At 41.3% G+C, this 20,430-nt stretch overlaps 1 protein-coding gene and 1 long non-coding RNA gene across 2 annotated transcripts in view; one reads left to right on the forward strand and one right to left on the reverse strand.

Moving 5' to 3' along the window:
• The first annotated feature begins 6,965 nt into the window (after positions 1-6,965).
• Positions 6,966-14,878, forward strand: LOC120940095. Its single transcript, XR_005749390.1, has 2 exons — positions 6,966-7,047; positions 13,926-14,878. It is a non-coding gene; the product is annotated as an uncharacterized LOC120940095 (long non-coding RNA).
• A 2,228-nt stretch (positions 14,879-17,106) lies between these two features.
• The window catches only part of LOC120940093 (RNA-binding protein 33-like), an 85,829-nt gene continuing 82,505 nt past the window's right edge, over positions 17,107-20,430 (reverse strand). The window contains exon 7 of the mRNA XM_040352711.1: positions 17,107-17,381. The gene's annotated coding sequence lies outside the window, so the exon portion shown is untranslated. The remainder of the gene's footprint in view (positions 17,382-20,430) is intronic.

A 20,430-nucleotide genomic window follows, 5' to 3' on the forward strand; every position in this document is an offset into this window, starting at 1 on the left:
AAAATTTTGAAAAAAATATGTTTTTTTCTTAGTTTCTGTGATAAAATTTTTCAAATATTAATTTTTCTTCATAAATTTTGGCCACAATTTATACTGCTATATGTCTTTGATAAAAAATAACCCAACATTTTTGGAAATTATTTGGTCTGTGTGAAAGTTTTAGAGTCTACAAGCTATAGTGCAAATCATAAAAAATTATCACATCTGATCACACCTGATGTACTGAAGGCCTATCTCATTTCTTGAGACCCTAATGCTGCATACACACCATCACTTTATGCGATCTAAAAAAACGACGTTTTCTGTGATGAAAAAAAACGACGTTTTTGAAACTTCAATTTGAAAAACGACGTAGCATACACACCATCACTTTTTCAAAAAGCTCTAGCAAAGCGCAGTTACGTAAAGCACATACGACGTCACTATAAAGGGTTGTTTCCATGCGGAAGACGGCCTCTTTTGCTGATATCGTGTTGCTGCGTGTTAGTAAAAGTTTGGTGAGAGACGATTCGCGTTTTTCAGTGTTTGTGCTTTAAATTACGTTTTCTGTTGTACATTTTGTGTATTTGTCGTCTGATCTGTGATACAGTGCTTGTATTTAGGACGTATTTGTTTTGGCATTGCGTTCTTGTGTGCACGGTGCTGTTTTGCAGGTCGTTCTTCAGAGGCCATTCTGTACTTCAGGTCGTAATTTTTAGTCTGATCTGATTTGACGACCGTTTTCTAGCCATGTTGCGGGTACGAACTCGTCGCAAAGATCGTGCTGTGCTTGTTGTTAGGATGTGTGCTGCATCCCGGCAACGGTCCATGAACAGGGTGAGGAGGAGGTTGTGGACCAAGAACTGGTTGCTACGCAGGGACCAGTTCTCTCATATGCCTCTGCTGCGGGAGATCCGAGAAAATAACCCTGATGATTTCAGGAATTTTCTTAGGATGTCTGACCCCGTATTTCAGCAGCTTTTGGCTTCGGTGTCGCCATATATCACCAGGCAGGACACCATTATGCGGGAAGCCATCACTGCTGAGCAGCGGCTAGTTGCTACATTGCGCTACCTTGCAACAGGGAGAAGTCTGCAGGACTTGAAGTTCTCGACGGGCATCTCTCCCCCCAGGCTCTGGGCCTCATAATCCCGGAGACCTGTTCTGCCATCATTCAGGTTCTGCAGGAGGACTATGTTAAGGTAAGTGGTGTCCTTTCAATGCCCAAACTATGTCTATATTGTCTGCTTAATTTTGTTACCAAAAACACTCCCTAATTAACCTGTTTTTAATATGCTGAGAATGTTCACTTTGTCTCCATGTATGCTGTTTTTCAAAATATTTTTTAGCCTACATGTATCTTTTAGTTAGCCAACCTGTCCAGCATTCTATTTTGTGTCCAAACCCACCTAGCCTAGTCCCTATCTCCCCCTTTATTTGTGGCCTCCATTGTAGTGCTGCATTTTGTGTGTCCCTATATCCCCCTTTATTTGCGGTCTCCATTGTAGTCCAACCCCCCACACACAATTGTTAATTTTTAATGTTAATATCTATCCCAAATATATTATTTTTTTATTATTTTTGAGTGTTGTTTGTCAGGTCACAAACTCATCTCGGCCCCCCCCCCCTCCCCCTAATGTTTTTTATTGCACATCAGAGGGGGTGATTAATATGGTTAGTGATCCCATATTATTTTGGAATATTAAATTAAGTAATTTTATTTTATTGTGATCCCTTGAATCTTTAGAGATATTCTGTTCTCAATGTTTGTTTGAATGTTTTTTTTCTTATTGTTCTATACAGTTCCCCACCACGCCACAGGAATGGCAGACTGTGGCAGCGGACTTCTCCCAGCGTTGGAACTTTCCGAACTGCGGAGGAGCCATTGATGGCAAGCACGTCCGCATCGTGCCCCCACCCCATTGTGGATCCCATTTTTACAACTACAAGGGGTTCCACAGCGTTGTTTTGATGGCGGTGGTGTCTGCCAACTATGATTCCTTGTACGTGGATGTTGGGAAAAATGGCCGGATGTCGGACGGTGGTGTCTTTGCGGAGACGGAGTTCGCCCAACGGCTTCAGTCGGAGGACCTAGGATTGCCACCTGCGGAGGAGAACGAAGAGGGTCTGCCCTTCATGTTTGTAGCAGATGAGGCATTTGGATTGGGTCCCTACCTAATGAGGCCATTTCCCCAACGCACCCTCACCCCTGAGAGAAGGGTTTTTAATTATCGGCTGGCCAGGGCAAGACGTGTGGTAGAGAATGCCTTTGGAATCATGGCCAGCCGATTCAGATTGTTTTTAACTGCAATGAACCTTGCGGAATACAAATGGAATCACATCATATTATGCTGTTGCATTCTACACAATTATTTGAGAAGACATTCGCCAACGTACCTAACGGTATTGCCTGATGAGGCAGATGTTGTGGCCCCGGAGGTGCTCCATGAGGCAAGCCATACAGGCTTGGCCCCCCAAACCGCACGTGCAGTGCGTCAATCCTATGTTGATTATTTTATGGGGAGGGGGGCCATTGCAATGCCCGATCTTGGGTAAAAAATAAAATCTTCCCTTTTCTTGAATAAACAGTGTAATTAATTTTATTTTAATTGTGTTTTTGAATTTTGGGTATTCTAGCTTTTTACGAGGTTCCCATAGAGCCATGTGTTTGGGATGTACTAAGTTCACATCATTGTCAATCTTAACCAACAAAATATATATTTTATATTTTATATATATATATATATATATATATATATATATATATATATATATATATATATATATATATATAATTTAATGAGTCAGCATTGATACAAACAACTAGCCACACATTTTTCATAGTACAAATATGTTTATTTTTTACACGAGCAAAAATCACTTTTATTTTTTTTTTGGTTTTTCATTATTCAAATATAAAATCTATTTTTTTTTTTTTTTTGGTATTTTCATTATTCAAATATAAAATCACTTTTTTTTTGTTTTTTTCATTATTCAAATATAAAATCACTTTTTTTTATTTTTTTGGTATTTTCATTATTCAAATATAAAATCACTTTTTTTTGTTTTTTTCATTATTCAAATATAAAATCACTTTTTTTTTTGTTTTTTTTGTTTTTTCATTATTCATAAATCAAATTTTTTTTTGGAAATTGGAAAAATTGGAAATCACGGCTTTTCAAAACAAAAAAAAGGCCCCCAAAAAATTAAACCCTCCCCAAAACATTAATCAAATTTTTGAGCTGGCGTTCCAGAGTTTTGGCTTTGTGCCGAATTTCACGTGTGGCAAGACGGATGTCTTCGACTTGTGCCCTGCACGACAAGACCTCTGCGATGAGGAGCTGGGCACTATAGGTGTCAAGTACCTCACCAGCACGATTTCTTCCTGAAATGTGGGACCAAAACATGTATTACCATTATGTAGGCCTACATCTACATTACCTGAGCCTGTGGTTTATGATACTTTACCCGATGTTGTGGCAGGTTCCCATTCGTCTACATCCCTCGGGGGTGTGGCTTGTTCTTCTTGGGCCTCCTGCCTTGCTGCTTCATTGTGCCCTACGAGAATGAAGAAAGGGAAAACATGAGTTTAAAACATTATAGAGGCCTGAAAGTCAAACAAAGTATGTTTTTTAAATTAAAAGATGGCACTATTGTTTTTTGGTAAAACCCTTTAAAACCCAGAGATCAGCATTTTAGCCATTCCCAAAGCACTTTAAAATCTTGGTATATTTGGTGTCGTTTTCTACATGGAAGCTAACCAAGTATCCACTGGATCAGCTCACCTCTGTGTGACACCCGACATAGTTTGGGATTGTGACAAATAATTGTGCTACTGAGTACACATGTGTAAAGAACTGCTGAGCAAACGCTCCTTTTTATGGATATTATTAAGGTATTAATTATTTTAGAAATCTAGTTATAAACACATCTACATCAATACCACAATTGATGTCACCTCAAACCAAAAAGATGTCACAACTTTCATGTTTGTGGGTAGAATAATTGGTCCTAGGAGTCGTTGTTCGTTTGACCCGAAATAATCAAATAACGCTCTTTTTGTCTGATACAGTGATTCAACTCCCCTTTGCTCATGCGAACTAGACATGATGCCATTTCTCACCATTTCTCACATTTCTCACAAAAAAAGGCTTTTCTTATTAAAAGTCAACGAATGAACGACGACTCAGACGAAAAAATCTTGGGTCAACAATCAAAATAACTATTCTGGTCAACCTGAAAGAAAAACCACATGGCACAAAGAACACACTCAAATAATTAATACACATGACAATTACTTACTTCTTCTTCTAATCACCCTTTTGATTTTTGCAAGTTGCTGGGGCTCTCTTTTTTTGAGGTCTAATGACCTTTTTCGCAGTTGCTCTCTGCTCCTGCGTTTCCCAAACTTTTGATGGAGCCTCCTGATTACCTTCTGCATTATTGCGGCCTTGACTTTATTAGGATGCCTGTACGGGCCATGCTTGGCATCATAATCCTCCCTCCTAAAAATGATGACCATCTCCACCATTTCCTGGAAGGACATGTTGGAGGCTCTGCACCTGATTCTTCTGCCTGGTTGGGCCTGGCCTGCCTCCTGGCTTGAGCTAGAAGCCACATTCTCGTGCATATCGTCCATCATCATTCTCCCTCACAAAACGACAGAGAAGGGGCGTGGAAAGGATGATTCCGAACGTCTTACTCTACTAACCACTAAGAATACTTTGTTAGTAGCAAAAATATGTAAAGAAACAATCTTTGAGGGAAATGCAAAAAAAAAAAAAAAATGCTCAATTTTTATGTCTCTCTAAAGCTGGCCATAGATAGACTGAAATTCAGGCGATTCAACAGGGACGGGCTGAATTTTGATCCACATATAGGCAGACTGGTTGAATAAAAGTAATTCTCTCAACTTCTGTGCAATCAATGTTTTGGAAATTTTTCATTCATTCAGTGCAGCCAATTGTGCCAATGAGTGTATTCTGACAGCAGAGAACGCTCCCTTCTATCAGAATACAGAAGAGCAGTGGGAGGGAAATCACTTACATTTTCTTTCGTTCAACCCGCTGGTTAAACGAAAGAAAACTAATCATGTATGGGCTGCCTTATACATAATAAAAGAAACAAGAGATATGTCTGGGCACCTCTCTTTATCATATAATAGGTGTCAGCTCTGACAGCAGGGACCAACCCAGTATAGTTCACACCGACTCTTAAAAGATCATAGTGCACATAACCGCTTAATGCAAGTGTCTGGTTTAGGAGATGTGCAGAACAGCAACTCCATCATCTTTAGAAACCAGAACAAACATTGTTCGCAAGTTATATTTAAAGCTCTTGAGAGCTCTGTCTGTAGAAACAGTAGGCTGTTGACAAGAGTCCTTTAATCACATTAATGCTGCGCCAGTTAAAAAAAAAAAAAAAAAAACAGAAGATTAGTGGATGCAAAAAAACCCCATCCTTTAAATGCTTGAGAACTATCATTAGACAGCGCAAATAAGTCAAAATGAGAAGAGCCACTCAAAGTGGCTTTGTAGACAGCGGTCATAAGTGTAAATGCTGGCTGTGCATTTACACTAGCAATTCCTCACCCTCCTCACAAAAACAAGTAAATAGTGTCTTACTTTACAGTGGGGATCGAAAGTTTGGGCACCCCAGGTAAAAATTTGTATTAATGTGCATAACGAAGCCAAGGAAAGATGGAAAAATCTCCAAAAAGGCATCAAATTACAGATTAGACATTCTTATAATGTGTCAAAAAAAGTTAGATTTTATTTCCATCATTTACACTTTCAAGATTACAGAAAACAAAAAAATGGGGTCTGCAAAAGTTTGGGCACCCTGCAGAGTTAAAGGAACACTAAAGGTTCGTTTTTTTATTCTCTAAATTGATTCATCTATGCTAGAGCATTTAGAAGTTCCTTACCTCTTGTTTCATTTTGCCCAGCAAAGGGCCAGATTCTTGTACAGCGGCGTATCTTTGCGGCGGCGTAACGTATCCGATTTACGTTACGCCTCCGCAACTTAGACGGGCAAGTGCTGTATTCTCAAAGCACTTGCTCCGAAAGTTGCGGCGGCGTATCGTAAATCGGCCGGCGTAAGCCTGCCTAATTGAAATTTGGAACAGGGGGGCGTGTTTTATGTAAATAACGTGTGACCCGACGTGATTGACGTTTTTCACGAACGACGCATGCGCCGTCCGTGGAAATCTCCCAGTGTGCATTGCTCCTAATACGCCGCAAGGACGTATTGGTTTTGACGTGAACGTAAATTACGTCCAGCCCCATTCACGGACGAGTTACGCAAACAACGTAAAATTTTCAAATTTAGTCGCGGGAACGACGGCCATACTTAACATTGGTATGCCGCACTTATGCCACCATATAGCAGGGGTAACTATACGCCGGGAAAAGCCTAACGTAAATGGCGTAAATGTACTGCGTCGGCCGGGCGTACGTTCGTGAATTCGCGTATCTAGCATATTTACATATTTTGACGAGTAAATCAGCGTACACGCCCCTAGCGGCCAGCGTAAATATGCAGTTACGATCCGACGGTGTAAGAGACTTACGCCTGTCGGATCTAAGGGAAATCTATGTGTAGAATCAGGCGCATAGATACGACGGCGTAACTCAGAGATACAACGGCGTATCTGGAGATACGCCGTCGTATCTCCTCTGAGAATCTGGCCCAAAGTATTGAATTTCAGCTTTGAAAGTGCCATTTTCTGTGCCTCCTCTTATTCATTTCCACCAGCTTCCCAGCCGTTTCTCAAGGTGGAAAGCATGACGTCCACAACGTGCTCGCCCCCTCTCTGCCTACAGCTCTGCGTGTAGAGACCTTCTGTGTATTTCACAAGGCAACGAGCTCAGCACATTCTTGGGCGTCTCTATGACGCTATAGCTCCGCCTCCATACCATTCATTGTATTTGTAAAACTATTCACAACCCCGCCTTCACTCTTCCCCCTGTTCTCTGGCGGAAAGTGAAACTGATTTCTGTAATCCTTGGCTTCATCACAGCACAGTAAAGGAACACAGCAACTAAAAAGATTATTTTCTAACTCAAGGTAAACTATAACTAAATAAGATCTTATTAAATCAAAATGATGCTTTTAATTAAATTAAAATATATTAGTCAATATATTTATATCCATTTCTTTACTGTGCTTATTCAATATCATGCATTGTATGTCTTCTGTTCCCCCATGTCCAATACAAACAAAAACACCGGGGCAGATTCAGATAGAGATACGATGGCGTATCTCCTGATACGCGGTCGTATCTCTGAGTTCCGTCGGTCGGATCTATGCGACTGATTCATAGAATCAGTTACGCATAGATCTCCCTAAGATCCGCCAGGTGTAAGTGACTTACACCATCGGATCTTAGACTGCAATCTCACGCTGGCCACTAGGTGGCGCTTCCGTTCGTATACGTGACGAATATGCAAATAACGATTTCCGCCGATTCAGAATCGAACGACCGCCTGGCGCATTTTTTTACGTTGTTTGCATTAGGCTTTTTCCGGCGTATAGTTACCCCTGCTATGTGAGGGGTATCCTATGTTAAGTATGAAAAAGGTGAGGGGTTCCGCGCAACCTAGCACGCGGACATGGTGAAAGTGCTAAGTATAAATAAATAAATAAATGAATGAATATAAATATAAATACTGATCAGTGTTACCACAAACAATTGCAAAATAACAACTCAATCCAATCCAGTGAAGGAGTGTAAATATCCAAGCAGAAAATAATGATTCTATATATGCAGTGTGCATAAAATAAGCAGTGAATAAATAGAATAAATGTATATATATATAATCAATAAATAAATATATATAGTGAAGTCTCTAGCCGTGAAAGAGTGTCCATTCATAGGATGAGAAATAAATAAATAAATAAATAAATGAATCTGGTGATCCCGTGCTAATATTGATGCTTCAAACAAACAAAAGCTGCCAGAAGAGATGTGACTGATATGATCACAAGGTAATCCAATAGATAGTGTTGATAGATGGGTGTAATAATCCCTCCCCGAGCTCCCGGGACTCTTACCTCCACACAAATAATCAAGTGCATCCACTATAGGTATCTCGACCAGACCTCCGTGTATATGCTCCACTAATCCTCCTTAGATCTCCATGACAGGGTCCTCTTATCCATCCAAACGGTTAGTGTGCCCAGGAGAGGAAACAAGGGAAACACAAAAACACAGGAGGGGACTCCAATCGTGAAGTAGTAAGCACAAGCTACTTATTTATTAAAGAGGGAAAAAAGCTGCGCTTACATGTGTATTAAAAAATTTTACAGCAAGGAACTTTAAAAACGAGCGGCGTTTCAGGCGCCTGTATACGTCACTCTAGGTGTACGTCCTCCCGTCCAATCCCTACGCGTTACGACACGTGTCACGTGTCTTCATCTGGGGACAGATGAAGACACGTGACACGTGTCGTAACGCGTAGGGATTGGACGGGAGGACGTACACCTAGAGTGACGTATACAGGCGCCTGAAACGCCGCTCGTTTTTAAAGTTCCTTGCTGTAAAAATTTTTAATACACATGTAAGCGCAGCTTTTTTCCCTCTTTAATAAATAAGTAGCTTGTGCTTACTACTTCACGATTGGAGTCCCCTCCTGTGTTTTTGTGTTTCCCTTGTTTCCTCTCCTGGGCACACTAACCGTTTGGATGGATAAGAGGACCCTGTCATGGAGATCTAAGGAGGATTAGTGGAGCATATACACGGAGGTCTGGTCGAGATACCTATAGTGGATGCACTTGATTATTTGTGTGGAGGTAAGAGTCCCGGGAGCTCGGGGAGGGATTATTACACCCATCTATCAACACTATCTATTGGATTACCTTGTGATCATATCAGTCACATCTCTTCTGGCAGCTTTTGTTTGTTTGAAGCATCAATATTAGCACGGGATCACCAGATTCATTTATTTATTTATTTATTTCTCCTCCTATGAATGGACACTCTTTCACGGCTAGAGACTTCACTATATATATTTATTTATTGATTATATATATATACATTTATTCTATTTATTCACTGCTTATTTTATGCACACTGCATATATAGAATCATTATTTTCTGCTTGGATATTTACACTCCTTCACTGGATTGGATTGAGTTGTTATTTTGCAATTGTTTGTGGTAACACTGATCAGTATTTATATTTATATTCATTCATTTATTTATTTATTTATACTTAGCACTTTCACCATGTCCGCGTGCTAGGTTGCGCGGAACCCCTCACCTTTTTCATTTATATATTTGTGTATTGTAAACACTTTAGGTTTTGCAGCAACGTATTGATACACTTTGTTTAGGGTTTATTCATTGAGTGTCTATAGTAGCGCATAAGCACTGTCACTTTATTCTATGTTAAGTATGGCCATCGTTCCCGCGCCGAGTTTTGAAATTTTACGTTGTTTGCGTAAGTCTATTCAGAAAAGAGCTGGACGCAATGCACGCTGGGAAAGTTGACGGACGGCGCATGTGCAGTTCGTTCGGCGCGGGGACGCGCCTGATTTAAATTTTATACGGCCCCTAGCCGCGGAATTTGAATTCCGCCGGGGGATTTACGATACGCCGCCGCAACTTTAGAGGGAAGTGCTTTCTGAATAAAGCACTTGCCTCAAAAACTTGCGCCGGCGTAACGTAAATCATATAGATCTAAAGATCCGCTGACCTATCTGAATCTGGCCCACCCTCTCCACCACCATTTTAGCCTATTTTTAATATCCATTTTGAATGCACACCACATTTACTTTTCTCCCAATTCTATCCCTCCATCCCCTGGTATGCTCATCCATCCCTCAGAGTAATGCAAGGGGGGGGGGGCTCCGCTGGGGACACCTGATGTAAAGGGGGGCTACGCTGGCGACACTTGATGTAAGGGGGGGGCTAAGCTGGCGACACCTGATGTAAGAAGGGGCTCCGCTGGGATTGCCTGATGTAAGGGGGGGGGGCTCCGCTGGGGACACCTGATGTAAGGGGGGGCTATGCTGGGGACACCTGATGTAAGGGGGGGCTATGCTGGGGACACCTGATGTAAGGGGGGGCTACGCTGGGGACACCTGATGTAAGGGGGGGCTACGCTGGGGACACCTGATGTAAGAAGGGGCTCCGCTGGGATTGCCTGATGTAAGAAGGGGCTCCGCTGGGATTGCCTGATGTAAGAAGGGGCTCCGCTGGGATTGCCTGATGTAAAGGGGGGCTCCACTGGGGACACCTGATGTAAGGGGGGGGCTACGCTGGGGACACCTGATGTAAGGGGGGGCTCCGCTGGGGACACCTGATGTAAGGGGGGCTCCGCTGGGGACACCTGATGAAAGGGAGGGCTCCGCTGGGGACACCTGATGAAAGGGGGGGCTCCGCTGGGGACACCTAATGTAAGGGGTTGCTCCGCTGGGGACACCTAATGTAAGGGGTTGCTCCGCTGGGGACACCTAATGTAAGGGGGTGCTCCGCTGGGATTGCCTGATGTAAGGGGGGGGCTCCGCTGGGGACACCCGATGTAAGAAGGGGCTCCGCTGGGATTGCCTGATGTAAGAAGGGGCTCCGCTGGCATTGCCTGATGTAAAGGGGGGCTCAGCTGGCAACTGGGGACACCTGATGTAAGAAGGGGCTCCGCTGGGATTGCCTGATGTAAGGGGGGGCTCCGCTGGGATTGCCTGATGTAAGGGGGGGCTCCGCTGGGATTGCCTGATGTAAGGGGGGGGGCTCCGCTGGGGACACCTGATGTAAGGGGGGGGGCTACGCTGGAATTGCCTGATGTAAGAATTGGCTCCGCTGGCATTGCCTGATGTAAAGGGGGGCTCCGCTGGGGACACCTGATGTAAAAGGTGCTCCGCTGGGATTGCCTGATGTAAGGGGGGCTCCGCTGGGGACACCTGATGTAAAAGGTGCTCCGCTGGGATTGCCTGATGTAAGGGGGGCTCCGCTGGGCACACCTGATGTAAAAGGTGCTCCGCTGGGATTGCCTGATGTAAGGGGGGGCTCCGGTGGGGACACCCGATGTAAGGGGGGGGGGCTCCGCTGGGGAAAACTGATGTAAGGGGGGGGCTCCGCTGGAGACAACTGATGTAAGGGGGGGCTACGCTGGGGACACCTGATGTAAGGGGGGGGCTATGCTGGGGACACCTGATGTAAGGGGGGGCTACGCTGGGATTGCCTGATGTAAGGGGGGCTCCGCTGGGGACACCTGATGTAAGGGGGGCTCCGCTGGGGACACCTGATGTAAGAAGGGGCTCCGCTGGGATTGCCTGATGTAAAGGGGGGCTCCACTGGGGACACCTGATGTAAGGGGGGTGGCTACGCTGGGGACACCTGATGTAAGAAGGGGGTCCGCTGGGGACACCTGATGTAAGGGGGGGGGCTACGTTGGGGACACCTGATGTAAGAAGGGGCTCCGCTGGCATTGCCTGATGTAAAGGGGGGCTCCGCTGGGGACACCTGATGTAAAAGGTACTCCGCTGGGATTGCCTGATGTAAGGGGGGGGGGCTCAGCTGGGGACACCTAATGTAAGGGGTTTCTCCGCTGGGGACACCTGATGTAAGGGGGTGCTCCGCTGGGATTGCCTGATGTAAGGGGGGGGCTCCGCTGGGGACACCCGATGTAAGAAGGGGCTCCACTGGGATTGCCTGATGTAAGAAGGGGCTCCGCTGGCATTGCCTGATGTAAAGGGGGGCTCAGCTGGCAACTGGGGACACCTGATGTAAGAAGGGGCTCCGCTGGGATTGCCTGATGTAAGGGGGGGGGGGCCTCTGCTGGGATTGCCTGATGTAAGAAGGGGCTCCGCTGGGATTGCCTGATGTAAGGGGGGGGGGCCTCTGCTGGGATTGCCTGATGTAAGAAGGGGCTCCGCTGGGATTGCCTGATGTAAGAAGGGGCTCCGGTGGGGACACCCGATGTAAGGGGGGGCTCCGCTGGGGACAACTGATGTAAGGGGGGGCTCCGCTGGGGACAACTGATGTAAGGGGGGGCTCCGTTGGGGACAGCTGATGTAAGGGGGGGCTCCGCTGAGGACAACTGATGTAAGGGGGGGGCTACGCTGGGATTGCCTGATGTAAGAAGGGGCTCCGCTGGGATTGCCTGATGTAAGAAGGGGCTCCGCTGGCATTGCCTGATGTAAAGGGGGGCTCAGCTGGCAACTGGGGACACCTGATGTAAGAAGGGGCTCCGCTGGGATTGCCTGATGTAAGGGGGGGGCTCTGCTGGGATTGCCTGATGTAAGGGGGGGCACCGCTGGGATTGCCTGATGTAAGGGGGGGCTCCGCTGGGGACACCTGTTGTAAGGGGGGTTCTCCGCTGGGGACACCTGATGTAAGAAGGGGTTCCGCTGGGATTGCCTGATGTAAGGGGGGACGAGTGTTGGGGATACCTGATGTAAGAAGGGGCTCCGCTGGGATTGCCTGATGTAAGAAGCCCCTGCTGGTGACACCTCATGTAAGAATGGGCTCTGCTGGGATTTCCCGATATAAGGGGGGACTCCGCTAGGGACACCTGATGTAAGAAGGGACTCTGGACTTCCACTGATTCTACACTATGGTGAGTTGAATAATTTCATTCTATATTACCATGTAATAATAGAAATAATGCGCTTCAATCATCCTGACACCATAACAACCATGTTGCCGGGATTATTGAAGCACCAACACCAGGTGTTTGGAGAATGTTTATCTGCTGATTGTTAAACTTTCTGGAATACACAGATTTCTATTGTGGCAAAGGATCTGGGCCTGCTGTCCCTCCATCCCTCTTTCTTTCTCTCCTTCCTTCTTTCTCTCCCTCTTTCTTTTTTTGCCTCTTTCTTGCTTTTTTTGGTTTCTTTCTTTCTCCATTTCCTTCTTTCTTTCTCACCCTCTTTCTTTGTCTCTATTTCTTTCTATCCATCTTACTTTCTCACCCTCTTTCTTTCTCACCCTCTTTCTTGCTTTCTTTCTCTCCCGCTTTCTTTCTCTCTTTTCTTCCTCTCCCTTTTTCTTTCTTTCTCTGCCTCTTTCTTGTTTTCTTTTTTGGTTCTTTCTTTATTTCCTTCTTTCTTTCTCACCCTCTTTCTTTGGCTCTTTCTTTCTCACCCTCTTTCTTTGGCTCTTTCTCTCTCTCCCTTCTTCCCTCTTTCTCTCTCTCCCTCCCTCTTTCTCTCTCCCTCTTTCTCTCTCTCCCTCCCTCTTTCTCTCTCTCCCTCCCTCTTTCTCTCTCTCCCTCCCTCTTTCTCTCTCTCCCTCTTTCTAGATTTCTCTCCTTTCTTTATCCCCCTCTTTCTTTCTCTCCTTTCTTTCTCTCCCTCTTTCTTTCTCTTTCCTTCTTTATCTCCCTCCAGCCCTCAATCATCTTATACTCTGACCATACCCCTAGGGTTGCCACCTCATCCCTTTAAAACCGAACACATAGTAATTACACAGGTTCTGTGGCTGATTAAGGTGGTAATCAAACTCACTTGGTGCCTTATCTGCATTAAATTAGCCATAGACCCTGTGTAATTCATATGTGTTCGGGTTTACAGGGATGAGGTGGCAACCCTACATACCCCGAGCCACACCCATGTAAGCCACGCACACTATTTTCCCGAAACACGCCCATTTTTCACCACTGTAGAGGGCCTCTTAGCAGAATTTTGCTTGGTGACCAAGGGAGGTCAGGACCGGCACTGCCTGGTATGCTCATTTTTTAGTTTTAATTCAATGATCTCTTTCCAATTTCTCCAATCTGCATGCACTCAGCATATTTCTTGATCATGCTTCGCTATGTTTCATATATTTATGCTAGATGCATTCCTCATAATGCTATTAGAAATAACAATCTGTGTTATTTATCTCTTCTCCATAAATGTATGATCTTTATTGTTAATGAACCACTCTTGGTAAATTTTAGCTTGTACATTACTTTTTACTATGTTACAAAAATACTCATTTAATCTTTAAATTATTTCAGAATGCCCAGTTTTGTGAAATTGTGTTACACAAACACGAAAAATGAAAATTTCAAACTGCATTCTTTTCCACGGAATAGAGAGAGAATCAAAACCTGGCTTGAAAAAAATACACATTCCGATCGAAGAAATTGAATCGTTGATAGAAACTATTTATAAATCTAATTTTTGGACATTCAAAGTTTGTTCAAAACATTTTTCAGAAAATGATTATGAACCAAGAGGCTCAAAAAAAAAAAACTTCTGAAGGACTGCTTATCCTTCTCAGCTATTAGAAAATACAGGAAAAAGGTTTCATGTTGAGTTCGAACACAACTATTCCAAACGTCGAAAAATAGAAGAAGCTATCCCTTCACAAACTCCAAAAAATGTATTTGATATGAGCTCAGGGTCAAATCAAACATCAACAGAATCAAGGGATTGTGTATCAAAAGTTAGTGACTGAACTGCTAATGTGTCAATCTGCGGACTCAAGTTCAAATGCTTCAAATGATTGATCTATCAGCTAATCAAGTTGAAATAACAATTAGCAGTACAAATTCTTCACTTTCTAAAAAAAAACAATCAAACACAGATGTAAAATCGTTCATCGAGGCATCCAATGTCTCCTGAAAAATATAGTGAAACAAAAAAATACACAGGTATGCATACCTTTGCCAACAGTGTTCCTTGGTTGAATTACCTGATTTGACTTGTTTACCAACATAAGAGACTAGTATGTTTGAATATTGAAAAAAATAATGATGATTTTCTGCAATCATCGTTTTTAGAAAATGTGAACCTACAAACAAATTTAGAATCCGAGAAATTCGAAAAACTTGATGTGCCTAAAATACATCATGATCCAAATTATTTTGCTCTGGGATTATCACCTATTAAAACGACATTAATGGAAAATGTTACATTGACTGATAACGAAGAAATTTCGTTCACTACACCACAAAAAAAAAAAAAAGGATAAAGACCAATCTTATCGTCCATCTGAAGGAGGAAATATATTGTGAAGAATTGGAGGAAGAAAATTTAAGATTTGATATATCTGAACCGGACCAATCGTTTTTAGCTGTTCACGAACAAAAGGAACCCGCCAATGTGTCAATACAGAATACATTTTTGGTTTTTGAAGAATGCTTAGATCAATTATTGATGCGATCTCCTTGCTTACAAGATCAAACTTGCACAGGGAGTATACTTGCTCTAAAATTTTTTATTAAAGGCTCTGCATTAATTGTGCATGCAGTGTAGTCAACACCACAGATTCAAATTGTGGCAAAGCCAGCCATTTTTAGGGCGAATGCCAGCTGGAAACTTGATGATTTCATCCGCAATAGTTTGCAGTGGATCAAACTATTTGAAGATTAAAAAATTTCTTTCCATGTTAAAAATGTATAGCATTTTTGCAACTACACATTACAACAACAAAAAAAAATACATATTTTCAACTATTGAACATCATTGGTTAACAGAACGGACCAAAATTATTCGAAAAATTGGTGTAAATACTGTAGCATTGATTGGTGATGGCCAATGTGATTCACCTGGCTTCAATGCAAAGTACTGCACCTATACGTTGATGGATGCAGAAACAGATTGCATTATCCATTTTCAAGTGGAACAACTGCAAACTGGTCGTACATCCGTTTCACTTGAAAAATTGGCATTTGTCGCGGCCTTGGAGCATTTTAAGGGATCAGGGGAAGGTAAAAATCGTTGCAACCGACAGACATGTCTCCATGAGAAAAATAATAAGGGAGAAATATCCAACAATAAGGCATGAATTTGATGTATGGCATATGGCAAAATCAATTGGTGGGAAAATTATGGCTGCAAGCAAAAAAAAAGCAACAGCAAGGAACTTTCTGGCTGGGTTTCTTTAGCCAAAACTCATTTATGGTGGGCATCAAGTACTTGTCAGGATAATACAAATCTACTTCAAGAAAAATGGCTCTCAATGAGTTTTCATGCATCAAATATACATGAATGGCAAGGAAATAGCCTATACCATCGTTCTCATCCGCCAATACCTACCGATGAACAGAGGCAATATGAGTGGCTTAGACAAGGATCTACAGCTCTCCACAACTTAAATGGCATCATTCAAGATCAGAGATTTTTAAAGGATCTTCCTCATATTTCTGTTTTTTACCATACAGGTGAGATTGAAGTTTTTCGCAGTATGGTTTTAAAATATAGATCAAAACGGCACCACTTTTCGATGGACGGCATGGTTGCCAGAACACAACTTGCTGCACTAGACCACAATCACAACATAAAACGCTTGCAAGCAGTTGTTCACAAACCCAAAAAAATACAAAAAAAAAAAAAGGGTGCTTTGCGTTATCGCTATGGCTTTAGCAAGGCAAAAAAAGACTGGGTTGTAGGCAAAGTATATGAACCTACTAATCAATCATTCGTGAAAGGGATCATCAATGATGTCATTGAAAATGCCGCCGGATTAAATTTTTTTTAGCTGGGATTCGAGACAGGTCAATGTTTCACAAAACATTGCGTTATTTCCACGTCCAGAAAAAAACGAAATGCTCTCTAAATATCTGTCTCGTTTTGACTGAAAACAAATATTTTTTTTGTGGTTCATTTCTTGAATATAAAATTAGTCTGTATAAAAATAATATCTTTCTGTTGTATTTGTATGTTCATTAAAAATGTATTTATTTTAAATAGAAGTTGTTATATAATTTTGACTTCTAAAAAAAAAAAAAAAAAAAAAAAATGTATTCTCCAAGACATTTCTTTAATAGTTATATTTTGAAGAATGGTTATAACAAATGTAGAAATATTTTTTTTTCCGTATTGTATTCTGAAGAACAGGAATTGCATTTAATTGTAAAGATTAGTGTTATTTATAAAATATATGATAATGTGAACATTTTGAATATATATATATATATATATATATATATATATATATATATCTCTCTATCTATCTATCTATCTATCTATCTATCTATCTATCTATCTATCTAAAATCTATATCCATCTATCTATCTAAACCATGCATAAAATTCATCTCTGGACATTGTGAATTCAAATTAAATGACACATTTGGGTCAAGTTTAGTTAGTGGCGAGATTTTTTTTTAAGTGACACTGGGTGTAAATAATGGTGTGTAATGTATTGACCGTCTTATTTTTAATTAAAATCTAAAAACAAAACCAATATGACTGATTTTCAAACAAAATTAATTTATTAAAAGAAGAAAGATAACATTTTTAACATTATATAATAAAGATCAATTAAATGAAAACCAAACAAAGACAACACAATGAAATTACATAACTAAAAAACAAAAAATGTATCTCGTATATTGATTTTCAGAATCAGGATACGTATTTCTTATTTTCCAGACAACACATGCTGGTATTGGGATTCGCCTACTTTTCCCTACAAAACCATGCACCATGTTTATAAAAGATCTGTAGGCTCCTCTTCGAAGTGATCTATAAAAAAAAAAAAAAAAAAAAAAAAAAAAAACAACAATATTAATATTTAATATAAATTTAGAAAATATAAAAATAAAAATTGATATTTAGTCTTAGACAAGAATAATGAGAGGTTAATGACTACTTAAAAAAAAAAAAAAATTACCAATATCAAACTTTTTTGTTTTTTTTAACTCTGTTAAGGTTTCAATATTAATAACGCGTTCAAGGTCGACTATACCCCAAAAAAATTACAATTTCTTTATCAACATACAAATTTATTTATTATTTCATGTTACTTGATCACCATTAATGGATAGGATTTAAAAATATACATTTTTAATTTTTAATAATTGTTCTTAAAAAAAATAAAAATAAATTAAGATGACGATATCATTTCATTTAGGATTCAACAAAGGTTAATGATTAGGTATTAGTGGAGGGCAACGATGATTTGGCACTGATAAGGTGGCGTTGATATGTACAATTCAGGAGCAACGATAATCTACACTGATGCCCACCCGTGCAGAAAATTTGTATGAAGCTCAGATGGGCATTGAAAGGCGAAAGAAATGGTCAAAGACAGAAGTCACTGATGAACAATGACTGGCGTCACTCACATTACCTGACAGGCGTCTGTGAAGAGCACTAACAGTAGGCACTGATTGACAGACAGTCGTTACTGAATGAAACATACAGGTATCACTGATAACAGTCAATGATGTTGAAGTACTGACATGTTTTAGTACAGGCCACTGAGATGTGAAATTAACCACTTAAGCCCCGGACCAATACGTCTAAAGACCCAAGGTGTTTTTACAATTTGGCAATGCGCTGCTTTAACTGGTAATTGCGCGGTCATGCAATGTGGTACCGAAACGAAACTTGCGTCCTTTTTTTCCCACAAATAGAGCTTTATTTTGATGGTATTTGATCGCCTCTGCGATTTTTATTTTTTGCGATATAAACGCAAAAAGACCGTAAATTTTGAAAAAAAAATGATTTTTCTTATAACAAAAAGTAAAAAATATCAAATAAACTAAATTTTAGTCAAACATTTAGGCCAAAATGTATTCAGCCACATGTCTTTAGTAAAAAAAAATCGCAATAAGCGTATATTTATTGGTTTTCGCAAAAGTTATAGCGTCTACAAACTAGGGTACATTTTCTGGAATTTACACAGCTTTTATTTTATGACTGCCTATCTCATTTCTTGAGGTGCTAAAATGGCAGGGCAGTACAAAACCCCCCCAAATGACCCCATTTTGGAAAGTAGACACCCCAAGGAAACTGCTGAGAGGCATGTTGAGTCCATTGAATATTTAATTTTTTTGTCCCAAGTGATTGAATAATGACGAAAAAAAAAAAAAAAAATGTTTACAAAAAGTTGTCACTAAATGATATATTTCTCACACATGCCATGGTTATATGTGGAATTGCACCCCAAAATACATTCTGCTGCTTCTCCTGAGTACGGAGATACCACATGTGTGGGACTTTTTGGGAGCCTAGCCGCATACGGGGCCCCAAAACCCAATCACCGCCTTCAGCATTTCTAAGGGCACAAATTTTTGATTTCACTCCTCACTACCTATCAAGGTTTCGAAGGCCATAAAATGCCAAAATAGCAAAAAAAAAAAACCAAATGACCCCATTTTGGAAAGTAGACACCCTAAGCTATTTGCCGAGAGGCATGTCGAGTCCATGGAATATTTTATATTTTGACACAAGTTGCGGGAATATGACAAACTGATTTTTTTTTGCACAAAGTTGTCACTAAATGATATATTGCTCACACATGCCATAGTTATATGTGGAATTGCACCCCAAAATACATTCTGCTGCTTCTCCCGAGTACGGTGATACCACATATGTGGGACTTTTTGTGAGCCTAGCCGCGTACGGGACCCCGAAAACCAATCACCACCTTCAAGATTTCTAAGGGCATACATTTTTGATTTCACTCCTCACTACCTATCACTACCTATCACAGTTTTGAAGGCCATAAAATGCCAAGATGTCACACAACCCCCCCAAATGACCCCATTTTGGAAAGAAGACACCCCAAGCTATTTGCTGAGAGGCATGTTGAGTCCATGGAATATTTAATTTTATGGCCCCAAGTGATTGAATAATGACCAAAAAAAAAAAAAATTTTTACAAAACGTTGTCACTAAATGATATATTTCTCACATATGCCATGGGCATATGTGGAATTGCACCCCAAAATACATTCTGCTGCTTCTCCCGAGTACGGGGATACCACATGTGTGGGACTTTTTGGGAGCCTAGCCGTGTACGGGACCCCGAAAACCAATCACCGCCTTCAGGATTTCTAAGGGCATAAATTTTTGATTTCACTCCTCACTACCTATCACAGTTTCAAAGGCAATAAAATGCCAAAACAGCACAAAACCCCCCCAAATGACCCCATTTTGGAAAGTAGACACCCCAAGCTGAGAGGGATGTTGAGTCCATGGAATATTTATTTTTTTTGCCACAAGTCACTGAATAATGACCAAAAAAAAAAAATTACAAAACGTTGTCACTAAATGATATATTTCTCACACATGCCACGGTTATATGTGGAATTGCACCCCAAAATACATTCTGCTGCTTCTCCTGAGTACGGGGATACCACATGTGTGGGACTTTTTGGGAGCCTAGCCGCGTACGGGGCCCCGAAAACCAAGCACTGCCTTCAAGATTTGTGTGAGTGAAATCAAAAATTTATGTCCTTAGAAATCTTGAAGGCGGTGCTTGGTTTTCGGGGTCTCATACGCGGCTAGGCTCCCAAAAAGTCCCACACATGTGGTATCCCCGTACTCAGGAGAAGCAGCAGAATGTATTTTGGGGTGCAATTCCACATATAACCATGGCATGTGTGAGAAATATATCATTTAGTGACAATGTTTTGTACATTTTTTTTTTTTAATTTTTTTTGGTCATGATTCAATCACTTGGGGCAAAAAAATTAAATATTCCATGGACTCAACATGCCTCTCAGCAAATAGCTTGGGGTGTCTACTTTCCAAAATGGGGTCATTTGGGGGGGTTTTGTGCTATT

This window comes from Rana temporaria, chromosome 5 (genome assembly GCF_905171775.1).
Source record: "Rana temporaria chromosome 5, aRanTem1.1, whole genome shotgun sequence".
Taxonomy (NCBI): domain Eukaryota; kingdom Metazoa; phylum Chordata; class Amphibia; order Anura; family Ranidae; genus Rana; species Rana temporaria.